This window comes from Littorina saxatilis, linkage group LG2, assembly GCF_037325665.1.
Source record: "Littorina saxatilis isolate snail1 linkage group LG2, US_GU_Lsax_2.0, whole genome shotgun sequence".
NCBI classification, from domain to species: domain Eukaryota; kingdom Metazoa; phylum Mollusca; class Gastropoda; order Littorinimorpha; family Littorinidae; genus Littorina; species Littorina saxatilis.
In genome coordinates, this window is record NC_090246.1 from 72,720,280 (window position 1) to 72,734,150 (window position 13,871).

A 13,871-nucleotide genomic window follows, 5' to 3' on the forward strand; every position below is an offset into this window, starting at 1 on the left:
GATTCCACAAACATATAAATATGTTATATTCGGATTAAAAACAAGCTCTGAAAATTAAATATATAAAAATTATTATCAAAATCAAATTGTCCAAATCAATTTAAAAACACTTTCATCTTGTTCCTTGTCGGTTCCTGATTCCAAAAACATATAGATATGATATGTTTGGATTAAAAACACGCTCAGAAAGTTAAAACAAAGAGAGGTACAGAAAAGCGTGCTATCCTTCTTAGCGCAACTACTACCACGCTCTTCTTGTCAATTTCACTGCCTTTGCCATGAGCGGTGGACTGACGATGCTACGAGTATACGGTCTTGCTGAAAAATGGCAGCTACTTGACTAAATATTGTATTTTCGCCTTACGCGACTTGTTTATAATTTTATTTGCCAGCTCCTTTATGGCAATGACAAGATCATGTCTTTTTGATCTTTTGTTAGATCTTAATGCTTCAATGGCTGCTTTGGAGTCAGAGAATAGAGCTATCTTTTGAGGAGGAGTGTTCTTGAGATTGAGATGAACAAGCGACATGCAGATGGCAAGGAGCTCAGCTGAGAAGATCGAGTTTCTGTTGCACAGTTTAAATTTCCCAGTCATGTCATCGCTGGGGATTACAAAAGCTGCGCCAGCCTTCTTGTCATCCAACACTGACCCGTCTGTGTAAACATGAACATGGCCTTTGTATACAATATCAATGTGCTCAAGGGCTTGTATCCTGAGTAATAACTGATCATCCTTTGTAGCTGTGCAATATTCTGTGTCAAAATTCATTTCTTTCATAGTCCATGAGGGATCACGAGATATGGGGTTTTGGGCCACATCATTTGGGTCGACACTGATTTCACTAAAGAGTGAAGCATTGAATTGAGCCAGTGAGGTGAAAGTAGTGCCAAAGTGGGCCTTTTTGTTTTGGACATGGTTGTAATGCGGTTGTAGCTCCTCTTTTGTTGAGTTTTGCACTGTGTTGGCTCGAACATTGTAATCTGCGCAGCACTTACGTCGCCACATGTCAAGAGGGAGGAATCCTGCTTGGTGGTATACAATGGCCTGCTTTGAATGCCTTGGGTGTCCAAGGGCAAGCCGAAGGGCACGACATTCCGCTGACTGTAGCTTATCAAGCCATTTTCGAGCCGACGAGAAGTAGGCCTCCTGTCCATATGATAGTCTTGATCTTATAAGAGCTCTGGTGATGTTTGTTAGAATAACTGGGCACTTTGCCCATGGTTGGGCAGCCAGTATTTTAAGAAGGTTGATGGTCTTATTTGCTTTGCTTAAAAGATACTTTAAGTGAGCAGTCCATAGTCCATTTGAGGTGAAAAGTACGCCCAGATATTTCACCTGCTGACTGGGTGAGACAACAGATTTATCTAGTGAGAACTGTATCTTTTCTCGATCTTCCAGTTTTCGGTTTGTAAAGACAACGAATACAGTTTTCTCGGCAGAGAGAGTGAAGCCATTCTCCCGCATATAGTTCGCAATGTTATCTATAGCTGTTTGCCACTCTTTAGAGAATTTGTGTTCTGTTTTATAGGTTTTGTTTTGATACTCTTTGCATAGAGCAATATCATCCGCATAAAGCGTCAGTTCGGCTCCATGTGTTTTAATTGTCGATATGTCATGCAGCATAATGCTAAAAAGCAGTGGTGCTATTACTGAGCCCTGTGGCACTCCCATGTCAACTTTGCGAGTTTATAAAGGTGCCAAATCATACATATACACAAAAGCCGCCAGACCACATCACAAACAGAACTGAACAATCCACAGGTGTTGCCCACATAGAGAGACACACACACACACACACACACACACACACACACACACACACACACACACACACACACACACACACACACACACACACAAACACATAGAAGCCGTATATATAGAGAGATAGATGACAGTGTATTTTTCGCGTGGCTATAAATTGATTCGACCTTTGCACTTTTACAGTGAGGATAATTTACGGGTCCAATTTACGTTCTGGACACTGCGGTGACCTTCTAAAAATAGTAACAGAACGCCGGGAATATCCGAAGATGCCCCCTCATACTATAGTGCACCATACGAAGGAAGGGAGGTAAACGCTGAAAACATGGAGAAGATAAGGAAGAGTTATGGTAGTGGATCCCGAAAAAAAAACCAAAATCGGTTTGCGCTGCGCGCTGAGAGGACGTATTGAAATATCTCATCGACCAGATTTTGTCCGGGGTGTATCTGAATATGGACACTGTCGTGTTTTTCCTTTCGTCACTCTCAGTCGCAAAGGAGACACAACGATATGTGTAGGTTCTGTAGATTTATTAACAGCTGGAACAACGGTGACAATATCTCTCAGCACAGTGTAAGAAAGAACAAGTGCAAGACTGGTAAAGAACAACAATACGTGTGCTCAGCCCTACTTATATAGTTAATGGACATACGAGAATATTCGGGAAACATCGACACTAATCTGGTTAGATCTACACAGTTCCATCTGTCCGATGAGCGTCTACGCTTACGTCATGAGTGACTGCGCACTAAATCAAAGTAAGTTCCATAATGTTCTTTATCCTTCCATTCGATTCCAGTGGTATCTAGCGATCTCCACAACACCTCCCCACCTAAACTGATGCTACTCCTCAAGCATCAACAGCAAAGTCTCTCTGTGGGTTTGCGTGTTCTCTTTGACCGTCTTGGATTGTCTGGTCCATACTCTGGAACGGATGGAGTACCTTTGGGTTTGGTCTGTCTCCGAGTTTGTGGCACAGTTTCCAAGATCTCCATGGGGTGATCTGTTACAAGTTCAGAAACAGTGTCCACTTCCTCACCAGGTTCATTGTCTTCCTCAGTGGTGTAGCGTGGCTGTAGCTGTTCCCAGTGTCGTCTCCATACTGGACCATGAGGAATGACCATGACGTTGAAGCAGCGAGTACCCAGAGACTTCTTGATGACTGCTGGTACCCATCGGGGTTGTTTGTCTCGGCGAGGTCCATGGTACAGAGCATACACAGGATCTCCGGCCTTGTACTGTCTGGTTACCTTGACGACAGCTTTCAAGTCTGGAGTCATCTGAGACTTGGATGCCTCCTTGGATTGCTTGCCCTGAGCGATGTGGGCTGGCGAGGGCAGCAGAGTGTCGATCCTTGTCCGTAACTGCCTGGAATTCAAGAGTTCACTCGGAGAGAAACCACAGGATGTCGGCGTTCTCCGGTACTGCATCAAGAACTCTTGAAGAGCACGCTTCGGTGGCAAAGAAGATTTTCTCAGTGCTTGTTTGAATGTCTGCACCAAACGTTCGGCGGCTCCATTGGTAGCAGGATGATATGGTGCCCCTGTCAGGTGCGTGATCCCCCGTTCCTTGCACCAGCTCTGAAATTCTTCAGAAGTGAAGGTCGGCGCGTTGTCAGTGACAAGTGTGTGAGGCAATCCAAAATGAGCAAAATCTTCTTCCAGCAGGTCTAGAGTGGCTCTAGAGGACGTGGATGACGTAGGATGAATGCATGGATACTTGGAGTAAGCATCCGTGATCACCAGCCAGTCTCTACCCATGAAGTTGATTGCATGGTCCAGGTGTAAGCGGCTCCACGGCTTTTCTGGTAGCATCCATGGGTGAACTGGAGGCTTGGATGGCTTGTTCTGATGTTCACCACACGAGTCACATCGTCGAGTAGCCATCTCAATAGCAGCATCGATACCGGGCCAGTAAACAGCAGTTCTTGCCAACTGTTTCATGCGTTCCATGCCGAAGTGTCCGAGATGCAGCAGATCAAGGATCTTGGACTGCAGGCTCTGTGGAATCACCACTCTCGATCCATGGACGAGGCATCCGTGGCAGATACTGAGAGAGTCCGACAACTTCCGGAACTTGTTGACATCTTCATTGATCTCAGCGTTCTTTGGTGGCCAGCCTTCACGGACGTAGCGCATCACAGTAGATATCACTGGATCTTTTCCTGACTCTTGACGGAGGATATTGGCATCCACAGGCTGGACTTGAAGACTGAGAACCTTGATGGCACACACCATGTCCATGTCTTCACCACTTTCCTCCCTGTCGAAGTCGATGTCATCTCCGTATGGCAAGCGACTAAGGGCATCTGCATTGCCATGATCCGCTGTTTTCCGGTACTCGATGGTGTAGTTAAACTGGTTCAGCCACAGGGCCCACCGAGCTAGTCTGTTAGCTGCGAGCAGTGGGGTCCCTTTCTTCGGTCCGAACAGTGATGTCAGCGGCTTATGATCTGTCACCAGTATGAACTGACGTCCGTAGAGATACTGGTAGAACTTCCGCAAGCCAAAGATGATGGCTAGGGCTTCCTTGTGGATTTGGCTGTAGTTCCTTTCTGCAGCCGTGAGAGTCTTGGACACGTTGGCGATTGGGCGCTCGCTTCCATCTGGATAGCGATGAAATAGGACTGCTCCAATTCCAACGTTGGACGCGTCACAAGCTAGTCCCAAAGTCTTGTTTGGATCGAAGTGTACCAGAACTTGATCCGAGGAAAGCACATTTTTCAACTGTTCAAATGCTGCCTGTTCCTCATCTCCCCACTTCCAGGGGTTCGCCTTCTTCGTCAGGCGGTAGAGCGGCTCTGCCATGCTGGCCAGGTTAGGGATGAACTTCCCGTAAAACTGAACTGAGCCCAAGAAAGACTTCAAGCTTGAGACGTCCGTAGGGGCTGGCATTTTCAAAACTGCCTCGACCTTCGATCCTTTGGAGATCCCTTCGGCCGATAAGGTATGTCCAAGGTATTCCACACTGGCTTGTGCGAACTCGCACTTTTCACGACGACATCTGAGTCCTTTGTCGTTCAGACGAGTGAGCAAACGTTCCAGGTTGCTCAGGTGGTCGTTGGCGTCCTTCCCGCTGACGAGTATATCATCTTGGAAGACGGCAACACCAGGTAGATCACAGGTCAGGTTTTCCATGATCTCTTGAAAGTAACCAGGTGCTGACTTTATCCCGAAAGGAAGTCGTTGCTGCAGGAGTACCCCACGGTGAGTGCTGAGGGCTAGCCTGCGTTGACTCTCTGGTGCCAGCTTGATCTGGTTGTAGGCATCAGCAAGATCGATCTTGGTGTATCCGAATCCACCTCCTAGCTTCTGCATCAGTTCCTCTGGGAGTGGCATTGGATGACGGTGATCTTCAAGCTGATCATTGATGCCCACTGAGTAGTCACCACAGATCCGTAACTTGGGCTTCAGGGTGCCCGAGATTTGTGCCTTACGAATTGGTACCACTGGCGTTCCGTATTCGTTGAACTGGACTGGCTTCCAGACTCCTTTGGCGATGCCTTCTTCGTAGCCTTTGGCGAGGTCATCACGAAGAGCGAAAGGTACCGGACGTGCCTTGTGAAAAACCGGCTTCGCATCAGACTTGAACTTCACGTCCAGTTCGAAGTCCTTGAGACATCCCAATTCTTGTTTGAAGAGATTTGGGAATTTATCAGACAGTCTGTGACAATCTCGTTGCAGGGCAGCATAAGGCGCGTTGGAGGTCGCTGGATGCGTAGGTTTTGCACCCTCACTCTTTGCGTGACTCTCTATGCTCCTCAGTCCTAGAGCATTGTCCACAGAAATTCCCAGAGTCTGGATTGCGTTGCGTCCTAGCAGATTCAGATGAGGGATCTTGGTGACGATGTACGGAATTGAGCTTTGCTTACCAGTCACTGGATCCTTGGTTTGGCCCATGAAAGTTCCCAGCACGGGCAGGTCGTGCTTGCTGGCAGACTCGTAACGATGTGTGACGTCATCCAGCTTCGGTTTTCCTAGTTGTCTCCAGACCGGAAGAGAAACAAAATTTCCCGTAGTTGCGGTGTCCAGTTCCATGGTGAACTGTCGGTTCTGGATTGTTATGGATACATCCAACCTAGGAGTATCTTGGGGAACTTCACCGAGGATCGCGTTGACAAGCTCTGCTTTCGTGACTCTCTTCACGGAAGCCTGGGAATGTCGTTCCCGATTCTGATGTTGCTTTTTTCTACAGACAGCTTCCAAATGTCCTGTGACGTCACAGTATCGGCATTTGGCTTCTTTGTAGGGGCAGTCTGTTGCTTTGTGGGCCTTTCCACATCGGTAGCACTTCCTGTCTGTGGAATTAGACTGCTTGTGGTTCTTTCGTGGACCCGTAGTCTTGTTCTGGTGGACCTTGTTGACTGGCATGGTCTTGGAACCGTAGACAGTTTCCTTGGCAACCTTCGCTGCGTCTTCAGTCTCAATCGCGACTAGGACAGCACGTGCGAAATCCAGCTCTGTGTCCTTGATCTTGAATAGAGCCTTTAAGACAGCCTCATTGTTGACAGAACATATGAATCTCTGTCTCAGAGCTTCGTCTTGTGGGTTTTTGATCGAAGGAAAGTCACAGGTAGCGGCGTCTTGGCGTATGCGCGCTGCTAACTCCTGGAGAGTTTCGCCTGGCTTCCGTTTCATGTCACTCCAGAACTTGAAACGTTCACGCACTAAGAAGAGTTTCGGGTCGAACTGTTCTTTCATGAATTTGACAATTTCGTCCATTGTCAAACTGTTGATGTCCTTGGGCGGATTTTGCTGAGTAGCCAGATTTGCCAGTTGTTTGTAGACCGTAGCAGTCTGATTCGTCAAGAAAACTTGAGCCTTGCGCTGCTCCGGCACGGAGTTGGCGACCACAAACGTGCAAAATCTAGACCAGTAGTCAGGCCACAGTTCCGATGTTGCATCAAACGCAACAAAAGATGGGATTGCAGCTGCCTGTGTAGTAATGGGAAAACGTAGATTCGAAGCACTCGGATCGTCGTAGCTTTCCTCCCTGGCAGAAGCTGCGGCACCACTGAACACTTTCATCATCATCTCCATCTGGTGCATTTGTTGCTCCATATCGTCCTTGTGCTGGCGTTGCTGTTGCTCCAACTGCTCCCTTAGAAGCGTTATCAGCTGCTCTGTTTCCGTCATTTTGCAGTAATAAGTCACTCCGAATAGACAAGGGAAGTAACTGTCGGCGACGCCAGTTGTCGTGTTTTTCCTTTCGTCACTCTCAGTCGCAAAGGAGACACAACGATATGTGTAGGTTCTGTAGATTTATTAACAGCTGGAACAACGGTGACAATATCTCTCAGCACAGTGTAAGAAAGAACAAGTGCAAGACTGGTAAAGAACAACAATACGTGTGCGCAGCCCTACTTATATAGTTAATGGACATACGAGAATATTCGGGAAACATCGACACTAATCTGGTTAGATCTACACAGTTCCATCTGTCCGATGAGCGTCTACGCTTACGTCATGAGTGACTGCGCACTAAATCAAAGTAAGTTCCATAATGTTCTTTATCCTTCCATTCGATTCCAGTGGTATCTAGCGATCTCCACAACAGACACCAAATTTGAAGCAGATCCATCGAGAACTTTGGCCGTGCATGGCGAATACACAGACAGACACACACACAGACACAAGTCGTATATATATATAGATGCTCACTGCCCAGGCATGTTGAGGGCTTGTTGCAGAGCTGGTCTCGCCTTGATTGTTTGCAGGTAGGCCTGGATGTTAGGCCTTTCCTCCAGCAGGAGGCCGTTCTTCATCTCAGGAAGGGAGGCCCAGATGATGTTGTAGCCCAGAACAGTCTGCTGCAGTCAATCTGCCACGGCACACCACTTCAATTTTACCATGCAGGCAAAGTTTCCTGTGTATTCCAAAGTCGCATTTAAAGGCGTCTACTTGTAATACATTGCACCCCCTCGCCGTGCATTACCTCCAAACTTTTATTCTCGAGGAAATCGAGTCTCAAAATGGAAGGAGTCTTAAAATGGAGGTAAACTAAGATATTATATAAACGCTATCAATTGAAAGTCTGGAAAACATTCGGATGAGAGGGGGGGAGGGGGGGTAGGGTGGGTGGTGGTTGGTGGTCGTGGTGGTAATTGTGGTCTTAAAACAGGTGTCCGACAAAAAGGGGTTGGGTTCACTCTACAAATCTTTTGACTCACACTAGTCCGTTATTGGAAGACACTCTGGGCTGACTAACTACAGCGGCAATGATCACGGACACAGAGACAGGTTGGTGAGTAGACAGGCTCAAGTTCTCACATCGTTTGATACAACTCAAACGGAAAGGCATATACACCCTGTGTCTGATGTGTCTGAAAACACCTCCGCGCGGAGGGGTTTTGCAACCAGCGCAGTGAAGATAAAGAGGGAACATTTTCTCGGCTCGCGCGGCAGCAAGCTAGAACGTCTTCCCCACTCGCAAAGGAAGGTCCTTTCGGGGGGAGTGAGTTTCCAGAACATTCAGTCTGTCGCTGCCCATTGCTATTACGATAGATGTGGAAAAGGCTGAGAACTGACGGAGCAAGTACACCTTCATCAGTCGTCCCTGTCGAACAAGCTTTGAAGAGATAAAAGCAGCTCAGCTGTTGCAGTGGAGGCCGTCAATACACTGACGTGAATAACAAGTCAGAGAACATGAGCACTTACTCGTCTCCGAGGATGTACTGCCTATCTTGCAGCCGCTTCTCTACGATGTCCAGACAGAGGTCAGTGGCGGCCTTGGCCTTGGCGGTCACCCGGGGGTCAAGCTCGGGGTCAACCCACCAGTTGAGGTCCTCCATACACTCATCCATCCGGTTGCTGGAGTAGAGCATCCACCTGCATAAGGGCAGATCAGTCACTGGTCACTGTACGCCGTTGTAACGCGTTCAGCTTTCTGATTCTGCCTCGTTGATCTCCCTGCCATAGTACTGATGATTGACATCATTAAGCTCAGGTACTTTACATTCATGGGGTCAAATTCATGTAACCAATCATTTTAATTTAAACTTGGAAATGTGCTTCATCCTAAAAATTCCTTCCCTTCTCATCCAAGGGACTTAACCACTCGGTGCACGTGTTGCCACGTTTTTGAAGAAATACATTTTGGGGTAAAATCTATTCAATTTCACCCCAAATTTCCTTCACTTGCAAGAAACTGACATGCTTGTTTTCCTTAAAGAAGCCGGTGTAGTTCTTTAATTTGACCAAGAAACAACACTCCAGTCCCGAGTATATCATTATATCGACTGAATCAGAAAGCTGAATGCCGGGGCTAAATCAGCTGATCGCGTCACACCGGTTTCGGAGACCTACATAAAAGATGTCTCATGAAGCCATGCATAAAACCAACTGATAGCAACATAAAGAGACCAGTTTGTGCCGTTTTGCAATTGAAAAACTTTGCTGATATAAATTTAAACCATACATTCTGCAGACAAGCTTAGAAAAAAATGGCCGATCAAAATGAGCAAAAATAATTCATCCATACTGATAATATTCAGCTCTGGCTTTGGGTTCAGGAGCAAGCAGACTCTAATATAGGCGGGCCACCCTCTATTTCCAGCGCTGGAATGGTGTTGTGGGGGCGCACTGTCTTTGCATACTGCACGCGCTCAGGTGCAGGTGGGTTCCCCTCCATAGGAACATATTATTTTTGTACTCTACGCTGTCCTCGATGCCAAGCTCTGTGAAAGAGACGAAGGCTATCATCATGCACTTCTCGATGTCTCGTCACAGTGTAGGCTGTCAGTGACTTGCATCTATCGGGAGGACGTCAGCCAGCTTTGTTTATCCCACAAAAACTTAATAATGACCAGGGCCGGACCCAGGGGGGGGGGGGGGGGGGTTCCAGGGGTTCCGGAACCCCACCCCTGGAAAAAGCATGTACCTTGCTTTGAGTGGTTTTTTTTAAAAATTTTTTTAAATAAATTTTGTGTGTCTCCAACAAATTTTATTCAATGTGAAATCCGATGAGAAAAAGGTACCCCCCCCCCCCCCCCCCCACCAACTCACACTGACAGGCCTTAACCCTCAAAACAAGGCCCAGAATGCACCAGATTGCACAGATTTTAACCGTTTTTCATGCCCCCGGACCCCCCTTGTTCACGCGCCTGCTTTGCATGCGCGCGCTTGTGGCTTCGCCACTTCGCTGATTTGCCCCCCCCCCCCCAAAAAAAAAAGGAGGAACCCCCCCCCCCCTTACAACTCATTTGGTCCGGTCCTGATGACTATTCCCCTCCCCTCCAAATTGCTGCTGATCCGGAACTTCGGCCCATGTATTCCCCCCTTGGATTCTAATTTGTGATGAGAAATGGTATTTTGACTTAGCTAAATATTCCTTTTCTTATTCAAGGGACATGACCGCTCGGTGCGTTTTCGAATAAATCGACTTTGGGGTGAAATCGGTCGAATTACATCACAAATCTGCTTCAGCTGTAAGATCTTGACATGCTTTTCACCCTCAAGACAATTGTACCTCTTGAAATTGGCGGAGAAACATTCAGTCTGGAGTTGATTTTGGCTGACGCCTGGCTGAGGTCCTCCCGATAGCTGCCTAACAGTCTGCGTGAGAAGGAATTCACATGTGCTCCGGTCAATCACACTGTAAAGGCTAGGACCGCGCTAAAAACTTCAGTATCGCATTCCAAGTGACTGAAACTGCACCAATAGCCCACATTTTAAACTGCATCATAATGATACAATTTAACAAGTCGCGTAAGGCGAAAATACAACATTTAGTCAAGTAGCTGTCGAACTCACAGAATGAAACTGAACGCAACGCAACGCAGCAAGACCGTATACTCGTAGCATCGTCACTCCACCGCCCGTGGCAAAGGCAGTGCCAGTGAAATTGACAAGAAGAGCGGGGTATTCGTTGCGCTGAGAAGGATAGCACGCTTTTCTGTACCTCTCTTCGTTTTAACTTTCTGAGCGTGTTTTTAATCCAAACATTATCATATCTATATGTTTTTGGAATCAGGAACCGACAAGGAATAAGATGAAAGTGTTTTTAAATTGATTTCGAAAAAAATGTTTGATAATAATGTTGATATATTTAATTTTCAGAGCTTGTTGTTAATCCAAATATAACATATTTATATGTTTTTGGAATCAGCAAATGATGGAGAATAAGATGAACGTAAATTTGGATCGTTTTATAAAAAAATTTTTTTTTTACAATTTTCAGATTTTTAATGACCAAAGTCATTAATTAATTTTTAAGCCACCAAGCTGAAATGCAATACCGAAGTCCGGGCTTCGTCGAACATTACTTGACCAAATTTCAACCAATTTGGTTGAAAAATGAGGGCGTGACAATGCCGCCTCAACTTTCACGAAAAGCCGGATATGACGTCATCAAAGACATTTATCAAAAAAATGAAAAAAACGTGTGAGAATATCATACATAGGAACTCTCATGTCAAATTTCATAAAGATCGGTCCAGTTGTTTAGTCTGAATCGCTCTACACACACACACACACACACACACAGACAGACACACACACGCACATACACCACGACCCTCGTCTCGTTAAAACATTTAGTCAAAACTTGATTAAATGTAAAAAAGAGGCTATTTTATAATACACTCACACACACACACACACACACGGCACATGCGCGCGCGCACACACACTAGCTGAGACACACACACACACACACTACTACACGCACAGACACTATAGCCACCCATTTCAAGTTCCCCCTCCGGCTTTCCATTGACACACACGACTCAGATTTAGTCATGGCGGCAAAATCGCCAGCCAGCGTTTTCAAATATAGTCCCTGGGTGTCTCATGATAGCTAACTGTCGATCGTTTTACCTTTTATCAGCCAGATGCAACGAGTCGATCTGTATAACGGATAATCAATCAATCAATGAGGCTTATATCGCGCATATTCCGTGAGTAAGCCTACAGTTCTAGGCGCTCTGCAGTGATGCCGTGTGAGATGAAATTTTATACGGCCAGTAGATTGCAGCCATTTCGGCGCATATTTACCTTTCACGCCCTATTATTCCAAGTCACACGTGTATAGGTAGACAATTATTAACTGTGCCTAAGCAATTTTGCCAGGAAAGACCCTTTTGTCAATCGTGGGATCTTTAACGTGCACACCCAATGTAGTGTACACGGGGGGGAGGATTCGGACACCGAAGAGAGTCTGCACACAAAGTTGACTCTGAAATAAATTTCCGCCGAACCTGGGATCGAACTCACGCTGACAGCGGCCAACTGAATACAAATCCAGCGCGCTACCAACTGAGCTATATCCCCGCCCACAGCTTCCACCACATCAGAATACCACAGCTTCATCATGGGTAACTTTGGTGACGACATCACAATGCTTTTGTTTGATGATACTACCGTACCGCCTTGCTTGCAGCACAAAACGAAAGAGAGGCTCGCGTAAGTTGATCGTAGTTATAAGCTTAGGCCTTTAGTAAGTCAGTGTGTCAGAAAAAAAATGGGGGCGAGAATAAGATCGAGAGTACCCCAGCCATATTGGCGAGCGCCGTACTTGAGTACAGACTTTTGCTTATACTTATTATCGGAGGGCCCGATGCAGTGGAATTCCCTTTTTAAGAGTCCCCGATTTAAGACTTCCACTGCCTTGTTCAAAGCTTGCTTGTTCCAATATATCTGTTCATAACCTCTTTTAATTTACCTCCATTTTAAGACTCCGTCCTTTGTTGAGACCAGAATTTTTTTTATATGGGGGTGGGGTTTAAAGGGAGGTTCAACTGTACTAGTAATATGCGTCATGGCGAAGAAGAATAAGGTGCACAGCAAAGAAAATGTGTGTGTGTGTGTCAGTGTGTGTGTGTGTGTGTGTCTGTTTGTTAAAGTTGCGCGCACGACTGAGCGTGCCTACGTCTATCACAGCGGGACTAGTTGTAACGAGGGACAAGTCAAATCTGAGTTTTCTGCCTCAAACTTAAATTGCAATAACAGACACAAAAGCAGTTGCATTGTATTCTTTATTATTTCCTGAATCACCCCAAAATATGGATATGTTATGTTTAATCTGCAAAAAATAAAGAAAATCTGTTTAGAGGGCCCCAAAGGGGGGGTATCATCACGATCACGGGAAGGGAAATTTTAGCTTTCACGATCACAGTTACCTTGATTTTTGTTTTCACGATCACGAACACCAGTGGCAAATCACGGTCACGGTAAAAGTTGCATGTACAGAAAGCACGTGTCAAAGTAAACACAACCACACAGTAATTCGCTCCTCTGGATCTATTGTTTATTCAACACAAAGTGAGAACTGTTGCACTTTTTTATTATTATTTTTTGAATTCTCTTTCATACACACATAGAAATACATGATTTGTAATCAGTAACAAGAATGTTGTTTTCATTGTTTTCTCTCTCTCTCTCTCTCTCTCCACTCATACACATTCAACTTCCACACCCTCACTCACACACATGAATATATACTTGCATAATTTCACATTTCCAGAGCTAAATCTTGTAAACCCATTTTCTCAAAAACTATTGGGTGGATTGAAATTAAAGTACATGTATGTGTGATGGGCTCTTTATTTTCAACTTTGCCATACAATTTGAGGTACACCATCGCCTGGTTTCATGGCCTTGAAAAACAAACAGGAATGCAACAGGCTCAAAATGGTTTTACCTGAAAGAAGCGCGCAGTGCCAGTGCTGAGCCTGCGAAGCAGGCGAGCCAAGTAGGGGGGTCCGGGGGCATGCCCCCCCCGGATTTAAAAAAAACCCGGTTAAAATCTGTGCAATCTGGTGCATTCTGGGCATCATTTTCAGGGCTGTAATAGTGTTGTGATCTTGTTAGCTTCCCCCCACCACCATTCAACACACCTCCAAACTGGTGAAAACAACACTACTGTGCGCTGGCTTCATTGAGACCGGCGCCCGGTCGCGTTGCGCGATATTCACACGGATCGTTTTTGCGGAAATGTTTCAACTTCACCAGAATAAATTTGACTTTACCGGATTTTGAAAACGGCTTTATCGGATTTCCGGCAATTACCGGAAAAGTAGCATGCATGACACAATCCCCAACGAACATGACTTTGATCGTCTTTGACATGAGGATCAAGTGACCCAAACTGGCACGTCTCCCCGCCAT